The following is a 16,311-nucleotide window of genomic DNA, read 5'->3' on the forward strand; positions in this document are numbered from 1 at the left end:
TGTATTCTTGTACCTCTCGCCGATAATGGTCGTTAAAACCATTCAGTAATGCTGCTTTCAAGCTGCAATATACCTTAAGTATTATAATCACCTGTATAAAATGAGACAATTTTAAACATTACAAAATGAGGTTTTCTACAGATTATAGGAAAGCTTGAGCTATTTTTCATTCAGATTGTAGTCTTCATGCTGTAATTGCTTTATACAAAATCCACTGCAGCCTTATCACTCAATATTATCTTCACTGCTGAACATCGGAAGATAATTTTGCAATAAAATTTAATTTGCAGAGCTTATTTTCCACTAATCTCCTAGCAGAGGAAACAATGAAACGGCCAAGGTACACACTCCATGTTATGACCCTAATGGTGTTTTTTATTTCTAGAATATAAGACCCCAAACATATCAATTTTATCGTATTGAAATGTTGGCATATTTTAATTGTCATAACTTTATATCCTAGAAAAGCAAGTAAACCTATTAGGAACATGTATGAAAATAAGCCTCTTTAAGTGATAAAGTTCCCCTCGGGAAAGCTTTTTTTTTTCCATTAGAAAGGAAATACTTAATATAAAAATATGGGGGTAGTAAAGGTATTTTATTCCAAATGATTAATATACCAGTAGTGGTCAACAATATTTGAGATTTTTAAATAAAAAATGAAACCAAGTAGCAATATATAGCAACTAGACATCAAGATACAGTTTTCTGTATAAAATGACAGTCAAGTTTGTCACATCTAAGGCTCATTCCAGCTCTAAAGTTTAAAATTTTAAATGTACAGATGCCACATAAACTTTGGAAGAGTAAATTCATAGTAGAAGGTCTATTTCTACAGGTCACTTAGGCTTTATTTATCATTTATGTCCTAGAAAGCATTCATCTCTTGAAAAAAAGAGAGCTTTTTATTTATTTTTTAATATTGAGGACTCCATAACAATGAACTAATATCACAAATTGGGGTAAGATATAAGTCAGTCTTGTTGCTCAAAAATGAAATAGCTTCATTTTTGCAATGGTGCAAAATACTGAAAGAATCCTCATTAAAATTCAAAATGTTCACCAAAATGTTACATATTTTTAAAAAAGGACTAATGACCATTAATGGGTTGAGAAATTAGCGCTTTAGGCCTGGACTAAATGAGACTACCACTTCCTAAACCACATTTAGATCATTCTACCTCTTTTTAAAGTTATATCATAACAAGGCCAAAGTGATACTGAATCATTTATGAGGTTTTTAGAGTTGAAATATCAGAGTCAAACATGTGCAGAAGTATTGTTCTGACATCTGAATTTCAGCAATAGGCAATTCTGAGACATTTCAAGTTATGCAAAGCTTGACATTTCCATGTTAATATACAAAACAATGATGATGTAAAAAGCCACTTCTCTACCAATACTTAAAACTTAAACACTTAATAAAACTTCAGAAGCACAGGCCTCTAAAATTCAAACCCACACAAGTCCTTACTTAAAAGCTTTCAATGTTTATCCACACAAAAAGTACATGCTGAACACGCATGTGCACTGGTCCTTTTCATTTACACGTGGAAAGGCAAAAAACATTATTAATTAATTGCTTTTCAGACCACTTATTTCCAATTTAACTTTCTTTTCATTTCTCATATATACATGTCAGAATATTCTTGCCATAAGCTATAGATTATTTTAAATTGTTTCTCAAATGTTAAAAACCACAGTAAATAAAATACAATTAAGTATACTTCACGTTCCGGAACAGCATGAATCTCAGCCAGTTGTAATTTTACAAAAAACTAAAATGAACCACTAAAAAACTAAAAAAAAAAACCACCTAAAACGACGACCATGTCCGGTGATTATCTCCTTAAACACCAAAACTGAAATATTTTGACATGATGATCTCTTGGCAGAAACAGTAAAGACATTTTTTATTTAAAAAGGCTGAAATATAAGTAGGGTAATAATGAAGAACAAAATGTATAACATTTTCAAGCTGCAAATCAACAAGAGGGTATTGACTTTTCTTTGAGGTCAATAACAGCTCTTATTGATCTAAAAAGTTAATACCTACTAAGGTCAATATAAGATCTCAAGGGTCAACAAATCTGGATTCGAACTTCCACTTCCTTTCACATATTAATACTGCTGAAATGGGTACAATTGTGTTTGGAGAAATCAAGAAATCATCGTCAGGACGCCAGAATAATCCTAAGAAATAGACCAAGGAAGTTAAAAACATATATGTAGAGTTTTAAAAGTCTGTTACTATAGAATTTTCAGAGACAGTGACCTTTAGATATAAATCCTAGTATTACACAATTTGGGCAGTTAAATAAGGAGAAACAAAAATAACTGAAAATTGTTTTTACAAGTGTTTTGCCTCTTCATGCTATTGACGTATGGAATCTCTCACTCTCTGTAAACATATATATTTGAGAAACTATGATGTGAAGTAATTTTTCAAGAATAGATTTTAGGCACTTTTAAATACAGAGAAAAAAATTGTTTCAATTGTAAAATTGAACAGTAACGTTTTAGTAACTTTGGAAGAGAAGAAAAATAGGAACCATTTCTATTATCATGATGCACCCTGTTGTGTTTTTTTTAGACTGCAAAATTAAAAAAATATATTGACTATTGTTCTAATAAGTAAAATGGTCTATGCACTCTTACACATCTTAAAGACGGCACATGGGGGTGAATCACATGGACACTGGGACCATGTCCCCATATATATCACATATTTCTTGGAGTCATAACATTGATTTATTAGCCTGATCCTTTCAATAGCCAAATAAAAGTTCTTCTTGTTCTTTTCAGAATTACTAGAAGTACCGAGGGAAGGAGAGGAAAGAAAGAGGAAACAAACTTTCCTAAAGCATTTACCAGTGCCAAAACCTAAGCAAGATGCTCTAGATATACACACGTCCTGTTAGTTACTGGAAAGGCCAAATTATTGACAGTGGTAATATAAAAGTTAGAAAGGAGAGGCCAGGTCTGCGGCAATGACAATATTATACTATGGGTGGTCAATAAATATGAAGACCACTGTGACTGCAACGTACTTAAAAAAAAAAAAAAACCTTATTTTAGAACAGTTTTAAATTTACAGAAAATTTATGATATACAGAGCTCCTGTATACTTAATATCCAGTTTCCCCCATAATTAACATCTTATATTACTGTGGTACATTTGTCATAGCTAATGAACCAATACTGATAATTATTATTTACTAAAGTCCATACTTGTTTCATATTTTCCTTAGTTTTTGTCTAACGCCCTTAGGCATTTTGTCTAATGTTTCAGGATCCCATCTAGGATACCACATTACGTTTAGTCACCCTGCCTCCTTAGGTTTCTCTTGGTTGTGACAGTTTGCAATGTTCTTTAAGCACATACTTTAGAAATGAGATAAATAAATTTGCTGACTTGTATCTATTGTCAACACTTAGATGAAAACACATGCAGCAGAATTATCTTTTGTTACAGATCTAAGGAGTATAAATTTGAGAAGTGAACAGAGATAAACGCCTGGTAGAAAAGCAAGCAAATGATATTACTGACTCTTCAATGTGCCCATATAAATAAGAGAGGTTTCATTTGTCACAAATTCTACAAGATGATAACCACTGACCTGACCCATAAGCCAGCTACGCTTCCATCTCATCCCATTATACTGTTACAAGCCAGAGTTTTAATTGATTATGAGGCAGTGAAGTGGACAAGAACAAATAGTACGGCAGAGGAGGAAAAACTACCCATGTATATTTGTTCTTTCTCTTCTTTACTCTAAAGTTGTGAGGAGAAAGTGGTTGCCCAGTTGGAACTATATTTCCCAGCCCCCTTGCACTTGGTGGCACCATTCTACTAGTTCTTGCCAGTGGAATGTATGTAGCATCAAGATGTGTCACTTGCTGTCAACGGAGCTTTAAAATTGGGTGTGCCTTCTCCATTCTCTCTTTGCCTTGGGCACTGGCAAAATGTAGAGGCCTCCAAAGCCGGGTGTTGGGCAGAGCGGCCAAGCGGGAGAGACCTGGAATTCTGACTCACCACGTGGAAGCCCATCTGCTCATAAGCAGCAATTGCGCTGGACTATTCCCAGAGGGAGAAATAAACTTCACCGCATCAAGCCACTGGGGAATTTGAGGTTTATTGCTCACAGCAGCTAGTGTTATTATGAAAAGTAGCATAATAATGGAGACTAACCTTTATTGAGCACCTATGACAGACAACACGCGTCGAGTGTGTTTACAGTTTACTTCGCGTAAGTCTCACAACAACCTCCGCAGAGAAGACCGGCAAACATTTTTATATATTAGGAAATGAAGACATGGAAAGGCGAAGGAACTTGCCCAAGGTTTCCCAGTTATTAAGTGGCAGAACAAGACGTGAAGCTGGGGTCTGTCTAGTTACAAAGCTCCAGGAACATTCCATTTTGCTTCACTGCAGGTGAAAGATAGGTGATCCAACTTGGCACTGGATTAAAAAAATAATTTCTATGCATTTTACACATGTAACTTTTTTTTGGAATCCTCAAAGGACAGCAAAAATTATACATGTGTTCTTCCTACTTTTTATGTGGTAGACACGAAGTCCCAATTTACAACGGGCGGGTGTGAGATGATTATTTCCCTCAAATTTTTTAGCATTTTCCAGATCAAGACAACATCATACCAAAATGTCAAAGAGAAAGATCCGCTCCACCTTTGTAGCCTGCTGATAATCTTACAGTGTTTAATTTGAGCAGAGTCCAGCAACTCATGGAGGGCACGAAAGAACTGCTGCGCCACAAGGTTTACAGTTAACAAAGGAGAGAACAGAAAGGCCGACTTGTTTGCACAACAGTGTGAATTTAAAGGACTATATGGGGTGTGCATCCTACACGAAATCCAAGTAGGAAGAAAAATAAAGCACGGTACCTTGTACACAGCAATAAAAATGAGGGGATTCATTACAGTAAGAAAATTCACAGCTGGCAGGCAGCATCAGTGAGGCAATAAGATATGTGGTCCATCTTCTTCATGCTTACCTTTTAGAGTCATAATGTTTGGGGGGAAAAAAAAGGTCTCCTTTTTTATATTAACAAAGTCACTGCAGTCAATCTCTTTAACTCACCTATGTGAAAAATTTGGATGACACTGTAAAAGTCCTATGCTAACACTGGTGAGAAAAATTGCTGAATCTTTTAAATTTGTGTATCCCTCTTATAACAGAGTTTTGTTTGTTTAAGTAACAGGTTCTAATCATCAACAGGTTTTCATAGAGCATCGAACATCAGAGATAATTCACAGATATGCTAATGAGGAAGAGGGAAACAGTAAATCAAATAAAACTTAATAGCCATTCTAGTTGGTGAAAATTGATGGCATTTGGGGTAGTATTCAGGGGATCAGCCTACTTAATCTGAACACACGATCTCCACTTTGGATAAGTTAACGTATTGATTGAAACAATGAAGTAATAGATGTAAAAAGATGTACTAAAAGTAGTTGGAAAATTTCAAAGCAGATTATATAATATTATTCCTAATATTAGCATTATTATTTACAGCACATAACGCAAGGTTGAAAATTACCAAAGACTATAAAGCATTAAAAGTCTCTATAATGTATTATGTAAAATACTTACACATCTGACTATTAAAATGGATAGGTGAATTAGAAAGGTTATTCTGAAATAATAAAAAGTTTGAGGGAAAATGTTTTTAAAATAAATGTTATCACTTTCAAGTATACTTAATAACTAAGATGAATGTTAGCTATACCACAGACACACTCTAGAAATTCTCATGAGTCACATACTTGCCCCAATGGTTTACCCACTTTGCTCATGGTTTACCCACTTCCCTAGCTCACCCTTTATTTATTCCAGAAGGCTCATCTATTCTGAGTCTTTCCCTGACACTGTGAAATAGACTTAATTACTTCCTCCACCCTGCTTCAAAAACACTAACTATATTCATCATGGGGATTCATAGCTATGTATTTCCCAAACAGATATTTTGCCAAGATATCCCAGCTTATCAAAGGAACTTTATATTCTAAGTGCCTAGAAAGGGGCCAGGGTCTGTGCCTTCCTAAATTACATAAAATCTATTTTCCTTTTCAGGTGGGTTGATTATCTCCCCTACATGACTCCCAAATGCAAACCTTGCTAATAATATTCATTTAAGGCAATATTTTTTCTTGTTATTCCAGAGATTGACTTAGCCCAATCCAGATCTAATGGACCCTAACTAATTTCTTAGGGCCCCAAAATTGTTTTTGGAATAAATGTTAAGGTTCCACTGTGCTCTGTTCAAGTGCCATGTGTCGCAAATAGCACTGAAAATGGGAATAAAAACAATTATTAAGGTCAACTTAAAAGGCGTATTGTAGGGCTTTCCTGGTGGCGCAGTGGTTGAGAATCTGCCTGCTAATGCAGGGGACACGGGTTGGAGCCCTGGTCTGGGAGGATCCCACATGCCGCGGAGCAACTGGGTCCGTGAACCACAACTACTGAGCCTGTGCGTCTGGAGCCTGTGCTCCACAACAGGAGAGGCCACGATAGTGAGAGGCCCGCACACCGCGATGAAGAGTGGCCCCCGCTTGCCACAACTAGAGAAAGCCCTCGCACAGAAACGAAGACCCAACACAGCAAAAATAAAGAAATTAATTAATTTTAAAAAAAATCTCCTACCCCCAACATCTTCTTTAAAAAAAAAAAAAAAAGGTGTATTGTATGTGGACAAAAATAACCTTTTAATGTGGATCAGGACCTTAGGCAATTGACTGTGATGAGATGACCGACATGGAAGATAATATTAAGACTACCCAACAATATGCTTATTTTTCCTCCAAAAGGGACAGTCTTAAAAAGCTTTTTTCCTTGTCTGGCTTTAGGGTGGTTTCTTCCTCTCTCTAAATAAACAGATATTTATTTAACTATGACTTAGAATGTACATCTCAAGATGCAAAAGGGCAACACAGTGCCAAACATGAATGATGACCCACGATGACAGTCTCTTTGATAATGACTTTACCTGGAAAAACCTATTCTTCAATAAAAAAATTATTTTTTAATGTTGACTTTGTTCCCTTATGGCAACGCTGGAAAACACTGTAGCCCAACAGGAAATACAGACGAAAACAGAGCACACAAAAAAAGCCATTTTTAAAGCTCATGCCCGTCAAGTTTTCCACTTGGTATAAGTCGTATACAAAATCTTAGTCCAATGTGAACTCATGCTGTGAAAATTCTGTGGCACCCACCTCAGAAAATTCTGTTAAATACATAAACACTGCTGAAAAGAAAAGTTCTGGGCACTAGAAGTCAGACTCAAAGGGAAAATAAACCTGATTAAAAAAAAAATCCCAAGGAAAGTTATATAAGCACAGTGCAATAAGGTCATAAGCTTAACCGTCCTTCACTGTAATATCTGAAAGTAAATTGGCATTTTAGCGACCTGCTTTGGTCGTCTTTCTTTTTCTCAACTCACAGAGATGCAACAGAGTAAGAATGGCTTCACATGTATCTTACGAACCAACTCGCAAAGTGATAGGCATTACGGGGTAGGACACCTTTAAAAATGAGTATAATACTTTTTAATGGATTAAAAATGAACCCTATGAATTCCCTTGGACCACCTAAGGAGAAGGTTCTCCAAATAGGGTTTAAATGACATCCTTTTCTTACCACTGTGGAGCTCACCAATATCTCAGGGAACCTCACAAAGTAAATTTAAGCACAACTTGAAAATACTCTTTAAGAGCTTCACCCTAAATGACAACCTCCTCTGTTCTTTTCAGAGCAGAACCACAGCTTTTTGAGAAGTAAGACTTTGATAGGGTTGTAATTATAAAGTGATAACTACACATTAAAATGATTCTTTTACCACTGGGTAGACTTTTAAAAACTCACGGGACATGGTCAAGTAATTCTTCTCAGCATCTAAAAAAATACCTATTCTAGCAGAGATATCTTTAAGGTTCTGAAAGCATAACCACTTATTCCATCACCCAAAATGATGAATAGAGAAACTTTTTCTAGAGATAACTTTTTCTGTCAGAAAGTTTAACATTTCTAAAGAAAAATCTTTTCTCTAAAATATATGTGGCTGGATAAAATAGATGGTTAATATCAACCCAATTGTATAATCCCATGTTCTGTGTAATCCCATTTTCTGTTCCTATATTGTAGAACAACATAAAGTGTTAACTTGTTATTTCTGCACTAGTTTAAACATGGCAGTGCCTTTCTGAATTCCAATCTGTGCCTAAACAAAATTATTATTCAGGTTAAAAATCTGAATCAGTGTTTATAGACAGAACATCCTCTACTCAGATGAACCAAGACTGGGGTATCTTGTCTTTCTAGCTCGGCATCTCTGAAGCATCTGACACTCAGCAGAGTTCAATGAAAGCTTGCTGAATAAGTGAAATACAGTATTTGCCTTCTTTCATATAATACTGTACCACTCTCACTAATATTACAGAATCAGAGATTTATTCTTCTACCAACTGATAACAGCTCTAAGAGCAAGGAACACACAGTTAATACTTTTGGGGTCTACGTTCCCAGGAGTCTTTATAAATATGACTTGTCAGTAAATGGAGGGGAAAACAACAACAACAACTTTCTTACATTTCCTGAGATGTTAGCTCAGTTCCAAAGCTAGCTTGTAACTTCAAAAGTAGTTTTAGGCATTATATTTTATTATTGTGCATTGTTTCAACCATTAATCTTTTCTGTAGATGATAAATTAATACATTCAAGGACTTATATTTTTGAATCAAATTATTACATAGTAAACACTCAAAATACTTCTTGAAGAAAAGAATTAGGGGAAAAAGGAGGAAGCGGAAGAAGATTAATTATAATGAGGAGGAAGAGATAGAAGAATAAGAAAATGTCAGTAGACATGGAAGAAACTCCTGAAAAAATAAAGAAAATGACTGACTTTTGGTTTGGTAAAAACATGGTCTCAATAGATACTTCCAAACCTGACTAGAATTTCTAAGTGAGTTCTATAGTGAGTTGATTAAAATAAGAATATTTTATCAAGAGCCGAAAGATAGAATATGATAAACTTGCAGTATCATACTCCGTAACCCCCACAGAGCCCCATGAAAGGCTCAGGTGAACTCCATCAATAGTTCAGCCAAGGCTTTGAGACAATTAAAGATACAAAGGAAGGCACTTCACATCTTAAATGCACTTGTTCAGATTCTTTAAATAAGTTCTGAACATGAAACATTTTGTTTGGTTTTTAAAAATGTAAGCTGATACCACTATTGATTGCTTTTCCTGTATGAACTCTTAAAAAAAGACATAGACACAGTAGAAACAGAAACAGTGGTGTACATAAATTATCTAATTCTCATAAAAATGCTGTAATTCTAAGATCTGTTTTCCAGAAGAAAAAGAAGTACTCCATATGTTTCTCTGACTATTTGGTCAAATGAACGAAGATTTTTGACAAGGTAATCATATAAAGCAAAAATAATCTGAATGCATGTAAAATAGGCCTGTGGAAGGATATTCCTTTGTTTGTTTGTTTGTTTTTTGTTTTTTTGCGGTACGCAGGACTCTCACTGTTGTGGCCTCTCCCATTGCAGAGCACAGGCTCCGGACGCTCAGGCTCAACGGCCCTGGCCCAGCCGCTCCGCGGCATGTGGGATCTTCCCGGACCAGCGCACGAACCTGTGTCCCCTGCATCGGCAGGCGGACTCTCAACCACTGCGCCACCAGGGAAGCCTGGAAGTATATTCTTAATATGGGAAGTATCTGCAGCTTAAAATTAGGTAACTATAACATAGTATTGGAATATTGAAATTGAAGTAAAATCCATATTTTTAATTTAAAAAAATACACGTCAAAGGGTAAAAACTTTGGTAAAAATGTACAGAACTTCCAGCTATAAGATGAATAAGGCCTGAGGATCTAATGTAAAATATGGTAACTATAGTTGATAACACTGCATTATATAATTGACATTTGCTAAAAGAGTAGAACTTAAATGTTTTCACCAAAGGAAAAAAAAAAAAAAAAAGATAAACATGTGAGGTGATGAATGTGTTACCTAACTAGATGATGGGACTCCTTACACACACACACACACACACACACACACACACACACACACACAAATGAGAGAGAGAGAAAATCTTCATAGAAAGGAAATGGGACTGTCAAGGAAACTCTCAAATAGAAATGGACTAGGGCTTCCCTGGTGGCACAGTGGTCGAGAATCCACCTACCAATGCAGGGGACACGGGTTTGAGCCCTAGTCTGGGAAGATCCCACATGCCGCAGAGCAACTAAGCCCATGCGCCACAACTACTGAGCCTGTGCTCTAGAGCCCGTGAGCCACAACTACTGAAGCCCTTGCGCCTAGAGCCTGTGCTCTGCAAGAAGAGAAGCCACTGCAATGAGAAGCCCACGCACTGCAACGAAGAGTAGCCCCCCCTCGCCGCAACTAAAAAGAAAACCCGTGCGCAACAACGAAGACCCAACACAGCCAAAAATAATAAATAAATTTATTAAAGAAAAAAAAGAAATGGACTAATCTTCTGTATCAATTCTATAACAAATAAGACTTGGGTAGAAAATATTTCTTTTATGAAAATAACTTATAAATAACATTGGTATTATTCTTACTCCGAAAATCTACCTTTGCATTTCCCTAATAAAACAAGATATACAAGAAATTGTGATAAACGTGCTATTTTAAAAAAAGAATGTTAAGTGGTGTTAAATATAGGGGAAAATATATTTTGACAAAAATAAAGTGGTATAATGTAGTCCCTTTAGGCTTACTGGATAGGTTCCTAGCTATTCTTGTTGCCAAGTATTGCCTAACTAAGGTGAGATAAATAATTATTATAGCTCCTAAATAGACAATTCTCAAATCCAATATCACCAATATTAGCAGACACAGCCATATTTATTACCTGTATTTCACAGGAAGTGTAGGTGTTAACAATACAAGCTACCTGCCTGAATATTTGTACACGTGTAGTTATACATATATACACATGTATATGAGATTCAATGAGATGACTTATCCAGTTCAAACAGACACAGACGAAAAACTAACACTGAAAACAGGACTTCTAACTCAACTTCACCATGCACAGCTATCACTGCTGATCTTGTTAAAATGCAGACTCTGATTCAGTAGATCTGAGCAGACCCAAGATGCTGCATTTCTAACAAACTCCCAGGGGATACCGATGCTGCTGGTCCCAAGCCCCACTTTGGGTAGAATGGAACTAACCCATTTCTCTTTAGACTGATACAAAGTTAAGCAAAGTGGCAATGTATGTTTATACTCAGAACATACCTAAAGTGAAGATTTCTAGAGAGGAAAAAAAAAACTTTTGTGAGGAAATTTACAAAATCTTTCTATATACATTACTTTATTTATGCCTCTCACAAACTCTAGAAAATAGGTATCATCATCTTTATTCCTCAAATAAAATATTATCATAAACTTGGTCTTAAGCTCAGATTTATAATCACAAGTGTCCATTACCACCAGCCTAATGGACTGGCCATTGTCTGTGTAAAGTCCTACCAGGTACAAGGACTAATAAGTCCCCATCTGTTCTGGGGATATCCTCAAGGAAGAATCTTTGAGATCGCATGCCAACTGTTAAGGAAATTAATGACAAATTTCAAGCTCCCTGCTCCTGAATGACTTTTAATAAGGCTATAATTTCTCCTGCATCTTCACCATCCAATCCTTCCATTCCTTTCAACTAGTAAAAGGACTAAATCTTGGATTATTATAATATACCTCCTAATATGTCTCCTTGTTCCCATTCCTCTGCCACTCCTCCCCTACAATCCTTGTCCTCTATGATTCAGAGCAGGCCACTTGCCTGTTGAAAGCTCTCCAATGGCATCATACCCTACAAGTCAAATTCAGACACCTGGGGCCCCCCAAAATCTCACCCTATGTGGCTCTAACCTTATTGTGTACCACGCCCATTGCTCACTTTGCTTCAGCCATACTGATCTTCTTTTTGTTGCCTGAACACCCCAAACGTCTTCTCATTTCAGAGCCCTTGTGCTTGCTTTTTCCTCTTGGATGATCAGCCTCACGTGTGCTTACGAATGGCATCTTTGCGCAGTTCAAGACTCAGCTTACGAGGCACTTGTCTAGGAGGTCTTTCCTGACTAGCTCACCTAAGACAGATTTCACTAGCTACTCTTTCATACCCTGCTTCATTTTGCCACCATCTGAAATAATCTTGTCCATTTATTTATTAATTAAAAAAGTGTCTGTCTCACCCTGCTCCCGGCTCCTTCCTGTTCTGATACATAAGCTACCTGGGAACAGGGACGTTGGCACATGGCACACAGTATTCAATAGTTAGTTTCTGAAGAAAGTATATGAAAAGGAACTTAACAGATGTGAGAACATGACTTATTCTGACTACAACAGGTCACTTTGGTATGTGGTCATCTAGGTATGTGGGGCCCATTCATTTTTCAGTGTGGTTTATTGGTTAAGAGCATGGAATCAGCATGGAACCAGATAGTCTGGTTGTACTATTTCCTAGCTCGATTAATAAGTGTGGGCAAATAACTTAATCTCTCTGTACCTTGGGTTGTGGTAAGGACTAAAGAGATGGTAAATACAGAGTGCTGAGAACAGCGTGTGGCCCATATTAAGTGTTCAATAAACACTGTATGATGTCTACATATGTCCAATCGCTAGTCCAGGGTGGGGAACCTGCGGGGCCCTTGGGGAAGGATGGAGCACCTCTTATTCATGGCAGGAAGGCTGGCAGAAGCACAGCACCCAGTTGTAGAGAGATACACTGACCAAATGGGACATCAGAGCTAGGTGGCTTGAAGTGACGACTGAGAGAAAGGGTACAAACCCATAAGGCTTGGATACTCGGGGATGGCAGAAGCAAGGCTGGTAAATGGTGAAGATCACTCTTCAAAGATGTGAGGCTACTGACTGTAGACAAACACTCCCCTGGTTCCAGAGATGTACTGCCAGGTGCACTGGGCCCATTTAGGGTATAGGCTGGGACAGTGGTGACTATCTTAAACTACCTGTTTACATACTGAAAGAAGAGAGTGAGCCTTGCATTTCTGCCCATGTATAATTTCTCTTTCAGCCTATTTCTTTTATTCATCATACAGCTTCCATTAGTTTTGTGCCTACTGTAATTCTGGGATATTTAATTCAGAGAAAAAAATAATCATAATTTCAGCATTAAGGGCAGATGACCCAAAGTTTTAAATATTAACGCCCTGACCTCAAACAAAATAGGTATCGCCATAGCTAAGAGTCATATCTGACTATTAATAGTAGATGAAAAAAGAAAGAGTCACTTTTTATTCACAGATTCTGGGACAAGAATTTATAAAAATGCTAAACTGGATCACGTCGATGGCTCATACAACCACCAGAGTGTCTGGTCTTTGACGGTCACTCCCAAGGAAGTTTGCTAATGAGTCTGATAATTGTGCCTCTTGATGTCAGTCTCAGAGTGAGATGTCCTAGCATCAGCTCTTTAGTTCTGTATCATATACTCTTCCATCTGTCTCTTCATTTCTAAATGGAGTTGTTCAATTAACTTGTAACCTCATCAGTTTTCTCAAATAGAAAGGAAGCCACGGAAGAAACCTGACTGGTATTAAACTCAATATATATCAAGCTGTAAATGGCGCTTAGAAATAATCATGTGTTGATGCATTTGCTCAGACCAAGTACATTCTGGACGTGAGTCCCCCTGTTCAGCAGCTATTCTTAAAGAGACAATAACTGCCAATTTGAAAAAATAACTTAAAAATGTCAAAAACGACTCAAGAATTTTAGAAGATGAATTTTATTATTTACTAGGAAGATGCTAGTGGTCAATATGCTTTCTATTCTATTCCACAAATAATTGATTATATATAATAATCAAAATTTCTTTTATGATATTTGCCAATAATGGTCATCAAGAAAAGTCTACAGATTTTTGTCGAAATCTTTTGCCAATAATTTTCAGAGATAACCACTTACGCTGATGAAAACATAAAAATGATGACTTTTCCAGAGCCCTATTTGCTTTCTAAGCACTTGAATATATATGATCTCATTTTACATTATAACAACCTTATGGGATATATAGAATCCGATGTCAGGTTTCCATTTGGCAAATAACAGAACATGTACAGAGAGGTTAAGTATTCCTCAAAGTCACACAGCTGACTAACAGCAGGGCCAGAGGATGGGATTGCTGTCTCTTTCTCCAATTCAGTACATCAGACAATAATTCCTATATTTTGTGGCCAAGTAAAATTTCAAAAAAACATTTCAAAGGGCCCAAATAGGGTTGCCAATTTTGTTATTTTTCCAGGTAAAGAAAAAAATATATATATATAACTTCCACCTACTATTTCTATCATATCATAAAACTATCCTTTCTTTTATGACCCCAAAATAGGAAAAACATGATCTTAGAAAACGTGTATTTTTTCAAATTAATGACGTTTGCTTTATAAGAAAATCACTATTTTTTACATTTTTCCTCTCATTTTGCTGTGGACTGATGAAAACTCTTGTTGTGGTCTAGAACCAGTTCTTAGACCAATACTTGCAAACCATTTCCCTCTTTTGTGCTGCTTCAAAAGTCATCATAGCTGTTCCACATCTATGCCTTCTTGCATTTCACAGTCTTTAAGAAGAAATCAATAAGTGCTAAAAGTTTTTCCTTTTGAAAGATGCTGTTCCTCTACTGATACTGTAACAAGATTATTACTATCATAAATTTACATCACAAACACAGAGCTGTTGATTGACTGGATATAACTAGGCTGAGTGCTAGCAGGGAAGCAAGAAATGGAGAAGAAGCAACATGGTGCCCGCCACAATTACTTTTTTCCCCCACATTACAGTAAGAAGCAAGGGCAGGAAAAATGCTTTGTGCCTGCCTTCTCATTTCTCCACCCACTTTCAAATTCATCCAAGGAAATGAATCATGATGACTTCTGTCTAGCTGTGTGCCACATCTGTCTTTACCTCCACAAAGCCCACTCTTATTCCTCCTCTTAGACTTGGTTTTACAGTCTGTGAGAAGTTCCCAGGCTTTTATATATGTATTATAAAACATACAAATATCTAATTTTATAAAACTTCAGAGTTAATTTACCATTGTATTCTACTAAAAAGTCCAAGGGAACTGAGGTTGGTTTTGGGGACACTCTTAAATTGGCATTTTCCATGTTGATTGTATTGATAGTTTGACGTTACGTTTTAGTACACACCAAAGGAATAACTATCAAATCATGATCTTATAACCTTGATCAGTGCATGATCTTCCAGAATCTGTGATCCTCTTTGTTGATTTCCTTCAGCTTTGGGAGGGAGCTACATGAATGGTGTTGTGAAAGAGAAAAGGCAGCCCAATCAGCCAAATCAATTCCAAATGATTAATGACTTCTTTTATGAATGGCCAGTGATCAGTGTCATAGCAAGAATATCTCCAACCCAACCCAGTCCCCTGTGGAAAGAGGCTCATCGATGGGATGCTTTGTCAAAGAAGGTTCCCTGATGTTCAACAGGTATAGTGACACATTCCCCAAAATAACACTTCTTAAAAATTCCTTTAACACAAATTTCAATCACAATACTTCTTTTTTCTATGGAAGATAAATGCCTGTATATCATCAAATGACCACACATTAATAATAATACTTATATTTATATAGTGTTTTATGGTGTATAAACTATTTTAACTTATGCTATCATTTCATAGGAATATTCTGCAACAGACAGTATTATTTCCATTCTACTGAAGAAGAAACAGACTAAAAGAAGTTATGTGATTTGCTTAAGGTCACACAGACAAGGGCCAGAACCCAAGGCTGGTCCTTTGACCTCATGTTCAGGGCGCTGCTCGTTATAAACATTCTTTTTAAGGACAGTCACTTCTTAAGGTGAGCCCAAGGAATAAAAGAACAATTGAAAGCTGGCTTTTATTCCAATCAGGGCAGAATGCCAATCCATCAATAACCTCAGAAAGAAGGGCCGCTCATACTATTAAAAAATCTGGGAGGGTTGATGATTTTCTTCAGTTTTCTCACCATTACTATAATGCCAACGCCTTCTGTGCTCCTTCTATTTGATTTCTTAGAATTCATCACATAAGCCAGCCAATATAGGATAGCCATGAATTCAAGCAAGGGAAACACTGGCCATTCATAAATCATTTGGAATCATTTTCATTATACCTGCTCTTACAAAATAAATATTACTTTTTGTAACACTAAATTTAAAAAAAATCAATGGAAATGTTGTTGACCACATATTTTTGTTGTCCGTATCCACAAATATA

At 36.5% G+C, this 16,311-nt stretch overlaps 1 protein-coding gene across 3 annotated transcripts in view; it reads right to left on the reverse strand.

Annotated features, from left to right (window-relative positions):
- The window catches only part of VTI1A (vesicle transport through interaction with t-SNAREs 1A), a 362,797-nt gene that overhangs the window by 257,758 nt on the left and 88,728 nt on the right, over positions 1 to 16,311 (reverse strand). The gene's annotated exons all lie outside the window — the stretch shown is intronic.

Source organism: Phocoena phocoena, chromosome 16 (assembly GCF_963924675.1).
Source record: "Phocoena phocoena chromosome 16, mPhoPho1.1, whole genome shotgun sequence".
Lineage (NCBI taxonomy): Eukaryota > Metazoa > Chordata > Mammalia > Artiodactyla > Phocoenidae > Phocoena > Phocoena phocoena.